General features: G+C 38.0%; 1 long non-coding RNA gene across 1 annotated transcript in view; it reads right to left on the bottom strand.

Moving 5' to 3' along the window:
* Positions 1-243: 243 nt before the first annotated feature.
* The window catches only part of LOC141942718 (uncharacterized), a 33,695-nt gene continuing 14,643 nt past the window's right edge, over positions 244-19,295 (bottom strand). Inside the window, exons 4-5 of the long non-coding RNA XR_012628722.1 lie at positions 1,908-1,994; positions 244-261 (exon numbers count right to left, since the gene is read on the bottom strand). This is a non-coding gene — a long non-coding RNA (uncharacterized LOC141942718). The remainder of the gene's footprint in view (positions 262-1,907; positions 1,995-19,295) is intronic.

Here is a 19,295-nt window from a genome sequence, read left to right on the forward strand (position 1 = left end):
GTAATAATATAATTTCTATATTTCTCAGGCAACCAGTATATACCAAGTAGTACATAGTAACCACTGTTCAGTCTGTTTCTCAGTATTGACTAGAATCACTTGATTACAGCTGATTGAACATCAGAGACTTTCTTTTGCACTACATCATGACTCCTTCACTGTGCTCTAACTTGAAATTCTTTAAGCAGAGAAAAAAAAATCTGTAAAAGCTTACCAGAGATCACACAGTTTGGAAGACTACGCCACAGTCTCAGAAGATCTCTACATAGAAAAAGAAAAGGAAAAGAAAATCTCCATTTAGTAAGTTCACCTTTTATGCAATATGTCAAGTTCTCACGCCAGTAACTGTAGAGAAAACTCAGTAGGAACTTAAGAGCTGTAACAAAGAAAACCTCAGTCACTACAAAGACTTATAGTCTTCTTATAGTTGAATGCTCATGCTTAAATTGTGCGCACAAAGCTTTTTGCTCTTTAAGTTGCCACAGATTGCCATGGGAACTGAGGTCAGGAACTGGGAATGGTTTTTAGTGAAGGCTCATAGAAAAAGATAACTTTAAACTTGCATGACAGTTTCCCTCGGTCTTGTTACTGATTCTACACTCTGTCTAGAAATCTGGAAAATTTCTCAACAATGAAAGGATTCTCTCTACAACTGAAACTTTTAGTGACTATACTCTACTTTTAATCTCATCCCTTCCTTTGGAGCACCATTAAAAATTGCTCATCAGAAAATTAAAGTACAATTTAAACAGAACATGAACTGGAGTCTTAAAACTTTCTGACAATTCTCTTCCAGTATAAATCAAAATGTTTATGAGGCTCTAATTTAATATCACAAAAGAATTGAGTCTCTGTGCTCAGTCACTCTGATAATTGAAGTGGTGATTTTATTCACTTGAATTCAGGAAAACAATACAGTCCTAAGGAATGGATGTTTTGACCCAAGACAGAGCTGCAGTTCATGTCTAAGTGTCACTTTCTAAGGTGCAGCCCAACTTTAGCCATCAGTGATGCAGCCAAACTCATACATGTAAGGTGGGTAGTTTCTTGAAATTATTGGGATTGTTCAGGAAATGGAAGCCCTTATGAGCTTTAATAAAAGCTGAAGCTATCCCAAGGACCTACTGAAAAGGTGGGAAATGAATGTTTCTTGCATTTTCTTCTTCTTGTGCTGAGCCTGATAGAATCAAATGCTTGGAAACATCTCTCTTTGGAGACATTATATTGTCCTTGGCTTTTATTTTAAAAGCATAGGAATTCAAATACAGAATTATGTTGTCAACTTCACTCTTTCTTCTCAAGAGTTTCTCAACAACAGTTCATTTCAATGAGATATGTCACCACATTGAATCTTTTTAAAATCAATTTTTTATTAGTTTTTCCTTATCAGTTGGGTAGATAGCACCCAAATTTCAAGTCTGAAGATGTGCATATCATTTCTAAATCTCAAGTTAAGAAAACAGTTCTTAACTCTGAGGAATCCTTGAAACCACAATTTTATACTACACAGAAAATAACTTTATTAAACATCAGCTGCTTCTGGGGATATCTTCAACTGCAAGTTGAATGAGTTCCTAATAAAAGTAATTTTATGTGAATGTGCAGAAAACTGGGAATTATTAAGTGGAAAGTAATGATCACCTTTCCACCAGAAGATGGATGACAAGAAACAGTAGTCAATACCCCATTAGCAAGTCCATTATAACCTTGGAATAGAAACACACTTTATTTTAGAAAGCTAAAACAATTTTAAGTGAATTTTACCAGCTGAATAAATGTATGTACTAATCTATGGTTACAAAAGTTAAATAAATTAGTCATGCCATCACTTCTACTGCACAAAAAGTTAGTAACTTATTATCAGACTCATTATGAAACTCTTCATTATGACTACACACACTTTTTACCTTTAATATTGTGTCAGCATTTCCATTACAAACACATCAGGGGTTACGATTCAATCATTGCAGAAATTCTGCTTTGGATCCTTCATTCTGGAAGACATTTTTATAGATGGCTTTAGCATAGCTCTAAAAAACTTATAGAAGTGCAAAAATAATAGTTGTTATTTGAGATAATTACTTCGGGTTCAAAAATTCCTCTGCAGCTACAGACACTCAAGTCTCTAACCAGCTCAGATCAAAACTGACAGGAAAAGCCCAACCAAATATTTTTCAAGACTGAAATATTGAAAACATGAGGTGATTGTGAACTCCTTACTTTTTTCTCTAAATAAGTTAACTGATAGGAATATGTTCCTTCATGCAAAATTCTGGTATTTACATAGTATCTAGATTTCAATGAATAAAATGAGAAAACTAGATTTCATTTTTGCTGATCCAATAGGATCTGACTCTCATTTCACATATGTTGTTTGTCAGTGGAAATACAATATTGAACTACCTACTGACATGATTTAAATCTTGTCTCATTCCAGTTGAAACCAGGAATATCAGGTTCACAAATTCAGGTCTCTCGGTTTTTTTAATTTGCCATAACCAAAAATGTATCTTCAGTACTCATATGGGGCTTATGAGTTCAGGGGACTTCCACTGTTTGAGAGAAAAGGATACAGTAAGTCAGGAAAGCATATTGCACTGTGTCCTCCAAACATGTTTCCATTTAGTTTTGTCTGGGATTGTCTGTCATGGAAGAGTATGTTATTGTTCTTTGTTTTGTGAGTCAGAGTGAAAAACAAATTCTGCATTTTCCTACATGTCTGAAAAGTGAATGCCTTACTCCATTAAAGAGTTTTTCTAAAACAAATTGAAAAACTCTTGTAGTCTAGCTCAGTTGTGCAAAATATAACTCTACCACATATGAATTTCAAAAAACTAAGGGAATCCAGCTGCACTACAGCTACTGTTAAACTGAGTTTGATGTTGAACTTTTCTAAGTCCTTTACAAAATTTTACATGCCTATTCTTATCATGTCAAACTTTTCCACATCTCAAGATGATGAATAATGACAGTTGGCTCTATCCTGGTCTATTTGAAAAGGAAGCTTCAAGTTAAAACCTGTTATAAAGAGCATACCATGAAAGGCTCGTAATTCACTAATCCATAAGATCACTTGTGTGACAGTTACATATGTGAATACATGACCGTGCTCTCTTAAGCAGGAAATCTGAAAAAATTTCGATAGAGGGTGAAGGTCTCTAGAATAGCACATGTTAAACACTCCCTTGCTAGAAAGATTCAAACACATGTAGAAAAGCTAGACAGATGGATTTCTAGCAGCTCACAGTCACATAGTTTAAGGGAATATATTGTGATTACTTCACCTTCAGGTACATCTACTGAATCCAATTTTGAGCTCTGTTCTTGACGTATAACTGAATAGAATATGCAGTATACAGCTCATATCTACCTGTGTTCAGATTTTGTGTTGGATATATTCACAGACATAGGTACACCCTTCTGAAAAAGGTTGTTACTTTGAACAACTGTTTTACAGAAAGTAATCGAACTATATGTACTTTGTTGTTCAGACAATTCTAGTGACTTTTTGAGGCATGATTCCTCTTGACAAAAGCCAGCCTGACTTAAGTCCATCATAACCCATTTTTCTGGGTTATTTTCATAAAATCTACCAGTTTGTCTATCATAGCCCACAATAATAAAGGTTATCCCACTCCACACTGCATCTCTAAAAGGCTTTTACAATGACTTCCAGGGAAACTAAGCACCTATGAAAACAGAGGGAAGACATTTGTGGGAACAGAAATGTGATTCTACTCATGCAAAGAAACAAAATGTAAATGCTTTTACTTCACAATGAAGTCAAAGGGGGAAACCACAGGAACCCATGTTGGGATGCTATATCATATATAATTATGAACTGCTACATTTAAGCCCTTGTGAAGTCAAGAAACTCAGTACACATAATGTGATAGTAGCCTTGATGATTTACCTCAAAAAAAAAAAAAAAAGGTATGCCACTCAACTTGTTAGACTTCAAGGCTCTAGCAACTACGGTCAAAATTCAAGTTAACCAAAAATTACATTCTCCTTCTCTCTCTCTATCTTCCCAAACCAAGATCAAAACCCAATGAAACTCTCTTCCTTAGCCTTCCACTCTCTAACGCTAAAGCCTGTTGTGATCTCTCTAATTCCTGGATACAGAGTAAAAACCTCTCCAAAACCATTTTTTCACAAACATCCTGTATATCTTAAGAATCTGCTTTTGCATCTTACAAGTGTCTGAATCCCACCGTCCATATCAGGAGGTTCTTCTGACAGCAAGAACACTACCTCACATCCCTGCAACAACCAGAGTGTCTCTCTGGCTTTGAGATCTCTAATGCCACACACAGTTTCTCAGTCCAGTCCACCCACAGCTTTTTCCAGTAGTCAAAACCTTGGAAGGGAAGAAAATGGAAAAGTGAGAGAACTATTTTTCTTCATGGCCCAAAATAGCAGTCTCCACAAAGATTCAGCAAAAATGTTATGGTTTAAGTCTTGGTGGCAAAAGTTGAACATAGTTTGTAAGTGGAACCAAAAATTTAGTGTTAGTTCAGTTAACATCCAAATTATTCAAAGTAAAACAGTTATCATTAATTCAGTTACAATAAGATCAATGGTCCATTAATTAAAGAAAAAAAAAAAAGGTCTTTAATACTGTCGTCAAAGAAAACTTACTAATAACCACTCTTTTTCTCTTGCATTATGTTTACATTTCCAGTATCCCCCTAAGTCAGAAGGCTGGTGACTCCCACTCTTACCCAGGCAGAGATGTCCTGTGAGGTGTCACTGTGAGGTACCAACATCCATAATTATCCACCATGAGCATGACAATACTGGTGATGAGGCGCTCTTTCTCCTACACTTGGATCCACCTGAATCTATTTTAAAATGTTTTCTAATCACAGTCTGTTGGGTTTTTTTAGTTGGTTCTCAGATGAAGTTTTAAAGCTGTACGATAACCTCCCACTGTCTCAGTTGGCACAAAGTGCTGTTGTTTGCTGGGCTACCATACTATCTGTTATGCTACACCTGATAATCTACTCCCTAGGTATGTCAGACTTTTATGATCTGTGGTATTCACAGAGCTTGAGTTAAAACAGGGAAGAAAGAGTCAACTGCTAGAAAACTGTTAAAAGCTCAGGCCCAAGTCCTGTCAGGTCAATAAAAAACCTGTCAACTTGAACTAGCCACAGCAAAATTTCTATTTACTGGGCTGTGAAAGATAACAGTTTGCTGCCTGAATTCTGGTTTCCACCCTCCCCTCACAGGTTCCAATGGCCAGAAGACAAGAAAAGATGGCTAGAGAAAGCAGTGGGCAGCAATCCTTGCTTCAAAATATCTCCAATATAGAAGGTGTAGATTATGATTACAATTCTTTTTACTAGGACTATGTAGTGATTTCTGAAAGAAAAAAAAATAAAATTTCCTTTTTCAGATCTTGTTCTTACAATGTTTCAGACAATCCTATTTATTTTGCTTTCCTTCCTGTTGGAACTGAAAAGACTCTAGGCTTAGTTTTAGTTTGGTGATTCAACATAATCTGCTACTAAGAACTTTTTTTCCGATTGTGGTGTTTTAATTATGTATAATCACCATGACTGTTTAGATATCCATTGTTGTTATTTTTTCAGCATGACTGTAGAAGCTACTAAGTAAATGAAATAAAAATCAGAAAATTAAGGGACTAGATAATTACTGTATTCCAGTATTTCATAGGCTCAAAACAAACTTTCACTTTTCAATTTCGTTGTGTCTCAATAAAGTATTATACTGAATAATTAGATATCTCAAGGAACTTTGGGAAGAGTTTTAAGGCATTACAGATTCCTACTTATTAAAAAATTATCATTGCAAAATACAGTGAAGGTTGAATGGTTCTCAGACTCATTATTTATTTCATCATTTGTAATTTTTTTTCCAGCTCACTAGCTAGAAAGTGCCATGCAGAAAAGTAACTTATAATTGCATGAATAGTTACCATTCCTTCACCTGAACTCAGTGTGGCTCTAAAACTGTTTATGTGTTCTAAAACTTTGTTTATGTCTTAGATTAGCTAAGTGAAAGCTCACTGTAAAACAGATTCATGATAGTAGCACATTAAAATTTATGTTTTAAAAAGTTTTTTGTAGACTACAGAAAAAGCTATTGAACACTCTCACCAAAGAGTCACTATTTTGCATGACAACAAGATAAACCAATAAAAATATTTTTTAAGTTGAGGGGGACGGGAAGGCTGACTTTTTTAAGATAAGAGTCTGTTGCAAATCTTGCAACATTTGCAGAGTCATTTGAAAGTGATTGCAGAATAGTGTTTCTGAGACACCTCAGAAAACTAACATGATGCAAGTTCGATTATGTTTCTTTCTATCTCTTGATATTCTTGCTTCTGTTATCAAGCAGAAACTGGAAATTGATTTCATCAACTCTCAGGCTGAAAAGGATGACCTCTAGATACCAGGTAATGATAGTAACATCAATTCCCACTCTTAGAAAAGCAAGAGCATCAACAAGAATGATAACAGGTCTCAAGGAAGGAAATAAAATATCGATACTGAAACCCATTGGTAAACTCTACAGTGCTTTTAAAATACAAACTAATGTGACTAACACAAATAAGAACGTCTGATGCACTAAATTAATCTTGTAGGTCGTGGGAGTCTTCCTTACCTCTGAGCTCCAATGCAGATCTTTTATCATAGATTTGCCTTTGTTTTACTTCAGCTTGTTTCCCATGGAAACCAAGCTGATTTAATAACTTTCCCTGTGCCATTGTCAGTGTCTGAATATGTCTTCAATCTCTTCCATATGAACTGAATGATTTCAGAATAATTTGACAGAGGTGAAACAGTCTTAAAAAATAATTGCATTTCTACAGTTTTCATGAAAATAAGCATCCAGGTAGAGAAGAAAGATCCCTTAGAGGATCTTTTATTTAGATACCCTTCCTTAGAGAAAGTCTGCACGATGACCTTAAACCTTCCTAGACTCCATAGTCAAACTGTCCTGAGACAAATCTGTAGGAAAAGAGGCTGCCTTAGATTCTACATTTCAGGAGAATATTTCTTATTCAAAAGCATCATAACACAATTCTTAATTTCTGCCACTTGTTCTTTTCATTCCCATGCTGTTTCCATGTCATTGTTTAGCCCCAGCCAGCAACTAAGCCCCACACATCCACTTGCTCACTTCCCTCTGGTGGAATAAGGGAGAGAATCAGAAGGGTAAAACTGAGAAAACTCATGGATTGAGATAAAGATAGTATAAGGTAAAGCAAAAGCCACACATGCAAGCAAAGCAGAGCAAGGAATTCATTCACCACGTCCCATCAGCAGGCAGGTGCTCACCCATCTCCAGGAGAGCAGGGCTTCATCATGCGTAACGGTGACTTGGGAAGACAAACGCCATCACTCCGAACAACCCCCCCCTTCCTTCTCCTTCCCCAGTTTTATATGCTGAGCAGACATCATATGGTATGGAATATCCCTTTGGTCAGTTGGGGTCAGCTGTCCCAGCTGTGTCTCCTCCCAATTTCTTGTGCACCCCCAGCCCACTCACTGGTGGGGCGGCATAAGAAGCAGAAAAGGCCTTAACTCTGTGTAAGCACTGCTCAGCAGTAAGAAAAACATCCCTGAATTATCAACATTGTTTCCAGCACAAATGCAAAACATAGCCCCATACCAGCTACTATGAAGAAAGATAAGTCTACCCCAGCCAAAACCAGCACATTCCAGAATAAAAAAATATTGATAGATTAATAGATTTACTACAACTTCTACTTTAAACCCCAGCACATAAATCACAGAAACCATTTTCTGTACTAAGGAACTAGATTAAGAAAAGGATGGAGGATCCAAATAAATCTAGGCCTCTTTCCTAGCATGAGTGAAACAACATTTTTTCCTTTGGTTTACCTCAGGCAGTTTAAAAGAAAATTAAACCAGTGAACCATTCTAGAAAAAATGTTACTATGTATATTTCTCATCTTATTAGTTCTGTTACTGTACAATGTACAGACAAGCCTTACCCTGCTCTGCTACTTTCATAAGACACCACTTTATGGTTTTACTTTTTCCTCTGAAGTATGATGTATTTAGCAATAGTTGTTTGCCTGTACTCGACTAAATGTGGAATGAAACATAAACATGGTTTGAAAGCAATAAGTCAGTCAATATAGTAGAAGGTGAAGACTATGAGATGTCCCTCTGAGTTTTCTCTTAAAAAAAAAAAAAAATTGTCAACAACTACGTACAAGAGAAAATCACCAATTTTTGTACACATCTATTGCACACCCAAGGAAATTAACTAAATATTCAATAAGAACTTGCATAGAGCACACAACACAGCTGTTGAGCACAACTTGGAAGTTCCATTTTTCTGTAGTATTTAGGTGCCTTTGGTATTCCACAGACAAATTGTGTAAGTGACAGACAAAATGAGGAGTTATCCAATAAGGACAAGCTGTAAATCAGGTGTGTCTTCCACAGAGGGATGTAGATTTACGTGGTTTTGGGTTCTGATTCAGAAATTTTACTGGAAGAAAAGGCAGCAGATGTTTATGCACACATAGAGAAGTGATTTATAATTGTCTTTCGGCAGCTGATTATATAGGAACTGCTTATCTTCACATGTAGTGCATCAAGTGTATCAACTGAGGTGTATGTTCTGTTAGAGAATTAAGCAAAGAGTATGCCAAGAACAGCAGCATTGACATTATATACAATTCTGTGCAGCGATATCTGCAAAAGAAGGGTCAAGATCAATTCCATTAACCAGAAAGCATCACTGAAATAGATTTTAACCCCTTGGATGTAATTACTCACAAAAATTTCCATTAGCACCACTCCATCCTTTTGATGAATTGAAAGCCATTAGCTACTCAAGTTTTGCAGAGACTGTAAAGTTATCCAAAGCATCTAAGGGTAGATACTTTGTGTTGGACTCAACTGAGACACCACATTCAGCCAAAACCAGTTTTAAATATTAAAAGAAACAAGAGAGTGAGGAAAACCAAACAAAACGTGCAATGGGGTGACATCTACTTACATTGCCATTTGGCCTCATATTTATTTGCAGATGCTCATATAAACTTACAACAGAGACCAAGCCATTTCAATTCTCCCTTTTACCCTTTTCCCAGAATCTTCCTGGAGGAAGAAAATTACAACTCCCCCATGTTACTGAGTCATAGTGTGCCTTTGTTTCCTGAGATGTGCATTGCCTACTTTGAAAGTATAGGTTTCAGCTTTGTTTACTAACAGATAAACAAGCTACAGCTACCAATTCATCTCCACAAACTGGCTTCTTGGATGCCTTGTGGAAAGCTATATCCTAAAAAGTGAAGAGATTTAGGAACAGGACTACAAAAAGCCAGACATGTACACCTAGTTCAATACTCTGTTTAAGAAATGTATAACAAAAATCACAACCCTCTAATGCCCAAAATCTTTAATGAACTGCTTTAAGTGTTTCAGGTCTGTTATGTCCAGAAAAGTGTGTTGAACAAAGAGCTATACCTGATGAAAATCTGACTTTAAATTTTCACTGAATTCTGCCAGGATGAAAAAATAATGAATTCTGCTGTGTATGTTGCTTGCAGGGTTTTTTAACCTCTCCTATAGAAATCAGAAATCATACCATTTCACATGGAACACAAGGTCCCTCCCCATATCCACATGCCTATCTAGTATTTGAAGATGTATACACCCTCTTGTGTGTAGTGTCTTTTTCTACTTTAACCAGTGAAACTTGAATTATATCATGAAAAGTGGAATATTTTATGCAGGAAACCCTAACAATCTGCCTCATCTCAGCAAACTGTTTTTTCATAGTTAAATACTAGTAAATAGTAGAAGTAAAAGCAATTTCTCTCAAGCATAAATAGGAATTCCTTCCCTGTTCTTCTGCATTGCCTCTCAAATTTTGCATTAGTGCACTAACCACTGAGCTGCTGGGCACAGAGCAGTATTTTTACAATATAATCAGAATTTTGTGTGAATGAAAAAACCTAGGCATTGGCTTCTAGGGAAAAAAAGGAGTGTCTAACTGTGTGTAAAAGGAGGCATTTAAAGATCAGGGGAAAAAAAGGATTTAAATATAGATGCTTTATTCAGGCATTTCTTAGGGATAGTTTAAGCATTTGAACCCCTTACCTATACAGGCATCTATATCCCTACATTGAACAACTTTACACCTATCTGAGAATGTAGATTCTGTCACAAAGACAAGATACTAAAAATTAATTAAATTAATCTTCAAAACTGAACATTGTTGCAGACATAGCCATTAGTTCTTCACTTCTTCATGGATGTGGAACACACACAACCTGTCTCATTGCAGTACCCGAGAGTACCAATGATATCAAAAGCTCTAAAAGTGGTCCATCAGGGCTGACATACACCAACTTGAATAGGAGGTTTATCGGCCTAATTGAGGAGCACAGCTATAGCTAAGCAAATCTGCAAAGTTTCATCTCAGTTTTGAAGATGTGAGGCAGAAAAATAAGTCAAATTTGCCACTGTATTATGAGAGAAGTGACATATTTAGTCCTCATTAGTTTATGTTTTGAAGTATGCTGTGAATAAGAGAAGTCTTATATAATGAGAACGTCAGCTATTTGAAGAAAGGTTGTCTCCTTTGAACTGGGCAATTAAGGATTGTCTGGTATTTCTGAGGAACATCAGCAAAACTACTTAGTGCAACCTAAATCTCAAAAGCATATGTTAACCCAAATATTTAGGTATTGGATGTGTGTTAACCTAAATAAGAACCATCTTCTCTTTGTCAGTATAATGTACACTAATTCAATACATTTGAAAATTAATTTAAATGTCATTACTTTAATAACACAGTTGGGGGGGGGGGGGGGGGGGGGGCAGGAAAGGCTGTTAATAGTCCAATTTTGGTGAACTGCTTATAGCCCTCTACTTTTACTAAATTCACCAGCAGTAAAATACTCCAACATGAGTCCTTCACATGGACTGCAATTCTTCATGAATTGCTCCAGCATGGGTCCCCTGCAGGGTCACAAGTCCTGACAGAAAACCTGCTCCAGCATGGGCTCCTCTCTCCATGGGTCCACAGGTCCTGCCAGGAACCTGTTCCAGCGTGGTGGGCTTCCCATGGTGTCACAGTCTCCTTTGGGCATCCAGCTGCTCTGGTGTGGGGTCCTCCACAGGCTGCGGGTGGATATCTACTTCGCTGTTAACCTCCATGGGTGCAGGGGCACAGCCTGCCTCACCAAGGGCAGCAGGGGAATGTCTGCTCCGGCACCTGGAGAACCTCCTTCCGCCCTTCCATCCTTCTTCACTGACCTTGGTGTCTACAGGGTTGTTGCTCTCACATATTCTCACTCCTCTCTCCCAGCTGCTGTTGCACAGCAACTTTTCCCCTTCTCAAATATGCTATTACAGAGGTGCTACTACCGTTGCTGATGGGCTTGGCCGTAGCCTGCAGCAGGTCCGTCTTGGAGCTGTCTTTGTGTCTGTGAGACATAAGGGAAGATTCTAGTAGCTTCTCACAGAAGCCACCCCTGTAGCCCTCCCTGCCACCAAAACTTTGCCATGCAAACCCAATACAGACAGGAATCTTGGCATTAATTCTGAATCTTAATTGTACAAGTGTCTAAAAAGTAATTCCAGATTACATTGCTGTAAGAGATGAACTCTGCCCAGTGTTTCATAAAAACAGTACTTCTGACACTGTTTACACTATGACATGTTCATAGCAACTAATTCTGATATTGTGACCAGTGTGTACACTGCTCTCATACCATACCTTGTATTTGCTTCTTTTTTCTGGCATAGTTAAAACTTAATTCTTAGTAACATTTTTTCCCCCTTATGGAAAAGAACCTCTAGCAAATCTGAAAATCCACACAATAAACAGCAGCAATAATTCAAATGACATGTCTAACAGCATTCAGTTATGGCATAAATATTCAGTAGCAGTGATCCTGACCATTAGTAACAAATGGTTTTGTTAACTGTGTTGACTTTAAAATAACACTGGGAGAAAAGTACTGATAAAAAATTAAGAGTGGCCTATATATAATGTAATACTTTCGAGTTCCTCAGTTCTGAAGACTGAATAATGCAGCATGGTCAAAGATTTGTATATACCCAAAGTAGAATTATATTCTCTCATAACATCTTCTTTGTCATTTAATGTCTATCAGAACAGTATTCACAGGTCCTCTCTGGTAATTTAAAACTAGCATTTAGGATTTCACTTTCAGTGCTTTCGTGTACTCTGAACTGCCAGTTATCTTATTTCTCCTTTATCATGTTAATTTCAAGACAGAAGGCTTTTGCTCTTAGTAGCCAGTGTAATTTCACTGAATTCAAGTGCTTTTTTAAGAGGTACACAGGCATAATAGACCACAACTTAGTCTACGGCATATTAAGATTAAAAAGTGTGAAGTTATACCGAAGTCACAATAGTAGAGTGGCATTTCAGATGTGCCTCTATGTTAGTCTTACTTTCACTAATTTCAAATTATTACACATCCCAAATTAAAAGCTTTTGACCAACAAATGCCATGTGACAATTTCCTCCTGACTTCCTGGAGGTTTCCTCTGCCCTTTTCATATGTTAGCCTCTTGGTTTGTGCATTGAGTCACAACGTCTCCTTCCCTATCTCTTCAACCTCTTCTCACAATTTCTCCTTTCTAAATGGTGGGGGTTTTTTTTACATTCTCAAATTTTAATCTTATATTCCCCACATCATTTTATTTTCATTATGTCATCAGTGTGACATGAGGCAAAAAATTATGTCACATTGTATTCTGTAGATTTTTCTTCTTTTCTGAATTTTCTCCTAGTCAGAAATCATTACTCAAACTGCTCTGCCTACTTATGTCAGCCATGCTAGCAAATGATTTAGACTATTTAGGTTAGGGTACAAGGTAAAAGGAGAAGTCTTTATATCATGGTATCAACACAATCAGTGTATTGTCTTCTAGTCATTAACTCACAGTGACTGAAGATTTGGACTGAGATGTTAAACTCCTGCATGGAAATCAAGTGCTCTATATCTTAAGGTATGCTTGGATTGTATGATTTAAACTCAAATATAAATAGTTCAGAAATTATCCTCCTTGATCAAGTATACTTTTTTTCCTAGGAACAAGCAAGTCTCTGAGCCATAAAATTCCTGAGACCTGGCACCCTACACAACATACCACAAAGGGAAGTGAAGCTTCAAGTTGACTCACACACTAAAACATGTGTCTCAGGAGAGCAGTGGGGCTGCAGAGAAGCACTGTTTGAACTCAGCTGTTGTAAAAGTGTCTAGAACTAAAATCTATGCAAGAGCGTCAAGCTGTTGAAAAAGAGGGGGGAAAGTCTGATAAAAAGACTGACTTCAACATGAACAGCTTATCAACTATGGAAAAAAGCAAGTCAAAAAAAACGTCAATACAAAAGAACAAAAACATGTCAAAATAGAGGGGATGTATCAGAGCTCAGGACTTGTCTAGCTTACACTATCGAGAAGCTCTTCCTATACATACCTCACAGAGGGCCCTTCCTTACATAAATCGCACAGCATATATAGTATACAGCACTAACTGCAGTTACACATTGTAAATTTCTCCAAACATATAACAAGAAATGTGAATATAAAAATACTCATCAGAACAGAGGCCCTATCTGGAGAACAGCCCATTGTGCACTGGTTGGTCCAGTTCTCTGGATTGATCCTGAAATAGTTCCTTCCTTGATGACATAAAGCATAAAGCTATGCTAACTTGCTATGATCGCATGCCTTTCTGTTTCTTCCTCAAATGCTGTGTACCTTTAGAACTAATGAAAAAGCAGTATCATAGCAAGTAAGCTACCTTCCTTTAAACTATATGCTGAAAAAGCTCTTTGGGAGACTTTTTCTCCTGTTTTTACTTACTTCAGAATCAGTCTCCGTTAAATCAAGTGATTTGCACAATGTCCCTGCTGAACAGTGCAGTCAGAACCATAAAAGAATCACATCTTCCTTAGTCCACTGTGGATTACAAACATCCAAAGCCTACAGTTCTAGTAGTTAACATTCATTCTTGAATACCATTTAAGCAAAATTGATGAGGTTTGAATGTATTAAGGACAAACCTACTTCTGTTAGAATTCTATCCCAGGAGTCTTACTAGGTTATAATCAAGCCATAAAAGGAAAAATGTTTACTTCAGAAATGAATTATATTCTATTCAAAATCTAAAAAACAAACAAACAAAAAACCAAACACTACCCAAAAACCTAACCTGTGAGAATTCAGAAAAGCAGTTTTTATGTGCCATTTTGCCTTCATTACTGAGCACAGACTTTAGTATTATTTTTTTCATCAAATCTAAGATCCAAATTTTGATTAAGAACACACATAAAAATACTGTAAAGAAATAAGATTGAAATTTTTCTCAGTGATAAATTGCTTATTTTAAAAAGTTATTACAGTTTTAGTATTGAATAGAAAATGCATAAGCTCCTGCAAAAAGATGGAACTTTGCTGATGCAGAGAATTTGTGATTACATTTCTTAAACATCATAGTCACTATTTTGCTATGTAAGACACTGTAAGAGCAAATATGTGAATGGTAAAGCTAGAGAAGATTGCTCTTGAATATAAGAGATGAGCACAATTTTCACTCACTGAAATCCTGCTGTGAATGGGCATCTGTGCTACCACATGAATCCTGTGCTCACGGCTACCTTATGGTCTTTTCTCAGTGTTGATTACCAAAGAAATTGCTTTAGGTCAGAGCAGAATAAATATAACTTGCCTTCAGCAAGATGACCAAAGTGTAACAAATAAATAACCCTTTTTTTTCCATCATTGTTTCTCTTTTCATATATATTCTTGGAGCACATAGTACATGATACAAGACTGCTTAGGTCTCCTGCCAGGTCTTAACTGCACAGGAGTTTTAACAAAATTTTCACAGATGAGGCAACTCATTAAGTGTTTCCAAACTAAAGATACCCTAGGATGAAATGATAATGTGGTGAATGGCGTTCAATCCAGTTGACAGCTGGTCACAAGTGGTATTCCCCAAGGCTCAGTACTGAGGCCAGTTCTGCTTAATATCTTTATCGATGATCTGGATGAGGGGATCCAGTGTATCCTCACTAAGTTTGCAGATGACACCAAGCTGGGCAGGAGTGTTGATCTGCTTGAGGGTAGAAATGCTCTACAGAGGGATCTGGACAGGCTGGATCAATAGGTCAAGGCTCACTATATAAGATTCAACAAGTCCAAGTGCTGGGTCCTGCACTTGGGTCACAACAATCCCATGCAACACTACAGGTTTGGGGAAGAGTGGCTGGAGAGCTGCCTGGCAGAAAAAGACCTGGGGGCATTGGTCGACAGCTGACTGCATGAGTCAGCAGTGTGCCCAAGTGCTAAGAAGGCCAGCAGGACTAGGGAAGAGATCGTCTCCCTGTATTCGGCACTGGTGAGGCCGCATCTTGAATACTGTGTTCAGTTCTGGGCCCCTCACCACAAGACAGACATTGAGGTGCTGGAGCGTGTCCAAAGAAGAGCAGTGAAGCTGGTGAAGGGTCTAGAGCACAAGTCTTATAAGGAGCAGCTGAGGGAACTGAGGTTGTTTAGCCTGGAGGAAAGGAGTCTGAGGGTAGACCTTATCGCTCTCTATAACTACCTGAAAGGAGGTTGTAGCGAGATGCATGCCAGTCTCTTCTCCCAAGTAACAAGTGATAGGATGAGAGGAAATGGCCTTAAGTTGCACCAGGGGAGCTTCTTGACAGTGTTAGGTTTACAGTTTGACTCAATGATCTTAAAGCTCTTTTCCAAACAAAATGGTTCTATGATTCTATAAGTGCACAACTACTTGTCAATATTTGGTCCATTTCTTTCATCAAAATATGCAGATCTGAATGAGCTGGAAGAATTTTCATATTGTTACCCAATTCAATAAATTGTTTCAATCAAAAAAAAATTTAAAAATTACAAAACAAACAAAAAGATCAAGAAGTTGGAAACTATTCTGTTAGCATTTCCAAATGAATCATTTCAACTTTGCATGGCCTTTCATTATAGAATTGTTTCATTTTTGTTTTGTCTGAAAACATGGTCACCAGCTGAAGTGAGATAGTGTGTTCTGAACTGCACTAAGGGTAAATCAAGTCAACATAAACTTCAGCTGCCTTCTTAGAAAAAAAGTAATTTTAAGCAATTTTAGGCAGTAAGTGTAGTTTTTGTTTTAATATTTTGGAATTGCAGCCACTCACTTGAAACATTCAGGTCTTTAAGCAGTTTGGTTGGTTTTTTAACTTTCAGGGCTCTGGCATCTCTCAGCTCATCAGTTCTCTTTTTGCATTGTAACTCTACTACACCCTGTATGTATACTCTTTTGTTGGATTAACCCTGGTAGCATTCTTAGCACCAAATCTCTCATCTACAGCGAGCTCTTTGAGTGCACCCTGGTATGCCTAATCATGAAATTTAGTTAGCACTTGGTCCTTAAATTATGCTATAGAGGACTACTCCTGGCACTTTAGATGACTCCCTGCACTAGAAATAATCTTTCAAGACTTACTCCACAAGAAAGTCCAGTATGGCTACCAACACCACTATCACTATCCATGCCCCACTGCCAGAAGAGCTTCATGTAGAGTAGAGCATGTCCCCACAAAAGCTTTGTAGCATTGTCAATTATGTGGTCTCTTCACTGGTAACTCTTCAAGGAAAGATATTTTCTGGCATTCAGAACATATCCTTCCCAAAACGCTCCACAGGATCACACTATACAAGAGGAAATTAGTTCAGCAATATCTTGCCTCTCACGCAAAACTGAAAGCTCTCTGAGAGATGGAGCCACATGGCTGCACTCATAGACCCACCAAGATGACATTCACCTTTGCTTAGGTCCCAGGTCTGACTCTCTCAGCCAAAAACTGAGACTTCCATCTGGAAACCAGCAACCTGGCCAGAGTTTGTGGTGACCAAGTCCAGTCAACACTGCTTGCCACACCCATGCATATGTGCCATCTCTTTCTGCAGCCACGTGTTTGTGGTTACCCTTCGCCCTAGCCACATGCCCCTGTACATGAAACACCAGCCAGAAGAGTTTGACCTAGTTGGTGCCCCTGTGCACCCTTCACGTGACTAACGCTCCCACAGGGCTTTGTAGCCCTGGCTGTGAGCACATGGATAAACACAGAGGAAGGTGATTTGGATTGTCCCAGGACCATTCATCTGTGCCTTTGGGATGCATAAGGCAGGAGCCTGCAGTCCATGCCCATTACATCCGTATGTATTTACTGTCATCCCCCACCTCCCAGCTTGACTTATGCATGTCGGTCAGCCTATGCAAAGCCCATTTTTCAGGAAGATTTGGGAATGCAGTGCAAAATTGTCTTTCTGTGAGGGATTCCTTAGAGAGAAGTGTGTGAGCTGCAGGTGTTTTCTGCACACTCCCACCAGAGGAGAATTGGCTTCCCCTGAGAAGGTCAGTCCAGCTATCCACCGTCACTAAGACATGACAGTCACAGGCAGGCTCACATTGCTTGACAGTACATAATTTTTCAAGACTTCCTCAGGGACAGTCCCTGCAGCCTGGCAATCCTAAAATAGAGTACCCATTGCCTGCCAAATGTTACCCAGCTCCTCTGCAGAGATATCTGCAAGAGCTCATCTAACAGGTTTATCAGCCTGAGCCTGACATTTTGGAAAGAGCAGGAGGAAATCCTGAAAATTAATGTTGCCAGAAGTAAAAGCATGTATTGGCTTAGGAGCTATAATGAAACAACCTTTAGAGAAGGTCTACTGAGGACCTGCTGGGCACCTTCCTGGTTGTCTGGTGAGTCACATTCTGTTCTTCTTAGGATATCAGGAGTTAAAATATGAATCTATGGTTATGAGGGAGTGAACAGCAGAAAAGAGGTCCCCATAAGGGACTGTTACATTTATAAGCATTTGGCTTACTCTGAGCTTACTTTTGCCCCAAACATGGTCAACTCTCCCCCTCCTTTCTACTCTTCTAAGAGGATTCCAGACCATATTTCAGGACTAATGACCATGAGGGCCGTTCCAAAAAGCCTGTGAAATACCAAAGACTCATCATCACTCAGACACCCATTTTGTTTAGCAAAAAAAATTCCTGTCTGTACCTGGTTGGTCTGGTTCTCCCAAAGAAGTTCTGTTAGGAAGCAGACACTTCAGTAGTACACGTATTTTTGGACTGATAAGCTTCATGACCATGAGAGATTGGTTCAGCAGCATTTTCATGACATGGTAGCACCTTCCTTATCTCCAGATGCAGGTTATTACAGGCAACAGATTATACAAAGCTATATCTGCTTTATCCACACCTTTAACTGCAGATCGCTAGGTGCTCTGATATCAGTTTTTAACAGGGGAAGGTGTTCTACTTTGTAGTTTTAGATTAACAATATTGACAGCAGGTAACAACACACACCCCTTTTCTGCAGTTTTGGTATTTGACGGTGCCAAGGAAAAGATTAAAGGATGACTCAAATGGGTTTTTAATAAGCCAGATAGGAAGTGGCTCATCTCATACCCCTAAACTGAACTCCATTGTGAACTATTATATAATGTAGGTAATATCTGATGAAGATGCAATTGATGTGCACAGCATAGATTTATCTGTAAATACATAGTTCTAATAATGAAGAGAAAACAGCAGCCCAGAATGAATACAAGGTGGAGAGGGATGTTTGTTTTTCTAAGTGCAAATACCTCTACATTACTTCAGAAGCCATTTTTTCTTGAGTTGTCTACAAGAACTATTGTTCTTAAACTACTTAAACTATCCTCTATTCTTGATGTACGGAACAAAACTTTAATTCCTTAGTATCAGTATTCATGGTATATACATTTTTTTTTTTTTTTTAAGATCTTTTGCAGCTCTGCATCACCTTCTTATCTCCCTGTTATGATAGTCTTCTGTAGCTCTTCAGGTATCTTTCATCAAAATCCTCCTTACTAAAATACTTGACTGCCTAGGGATAATAGTCTGTTTTACCACCTAGAAGATATCATGGTTGTCATACTAGGAATCACCTCTCATTTTGTCTTTGCAGGGCAGGTCTGTTTGCTTGCTTTGTATCAGATGGCCAGGTATATAACCTAGCTCTGTAGTCCTACCCATTCACTTTTGTCAAGTGGTCTCAGAACTTGCATCTCCAAGTACCCAATTTTTACCTCAGATGGTCTTTTCTGAAAAAGCATGCATTTGCAGCTGAAAACGATGATTTCATCCACTACAGGCTGTTTGCCAGGCACCTTTTGGCAATGGCAGTAAGTGGCTTATAGTCAGTTTCAGCTAACACTGACCTTCTGTAAATAATGAAAACAAACTATTTTT

The sequence above is a fragment of the Strix uralensis genome, chromosome 4 (genome assembly GCF_047716275.1).
Source record: "Strix uralensis isolate ZFMK-TIS-50842 chromosome 4, bStrUra1, whole genome shotgun sequence".
NCBI classification, from domain to species: Eukaryota; Metazoa; Chordata; class Aves; order Strigiformes; family Strigidae; genus Strix; species Strix uralensis.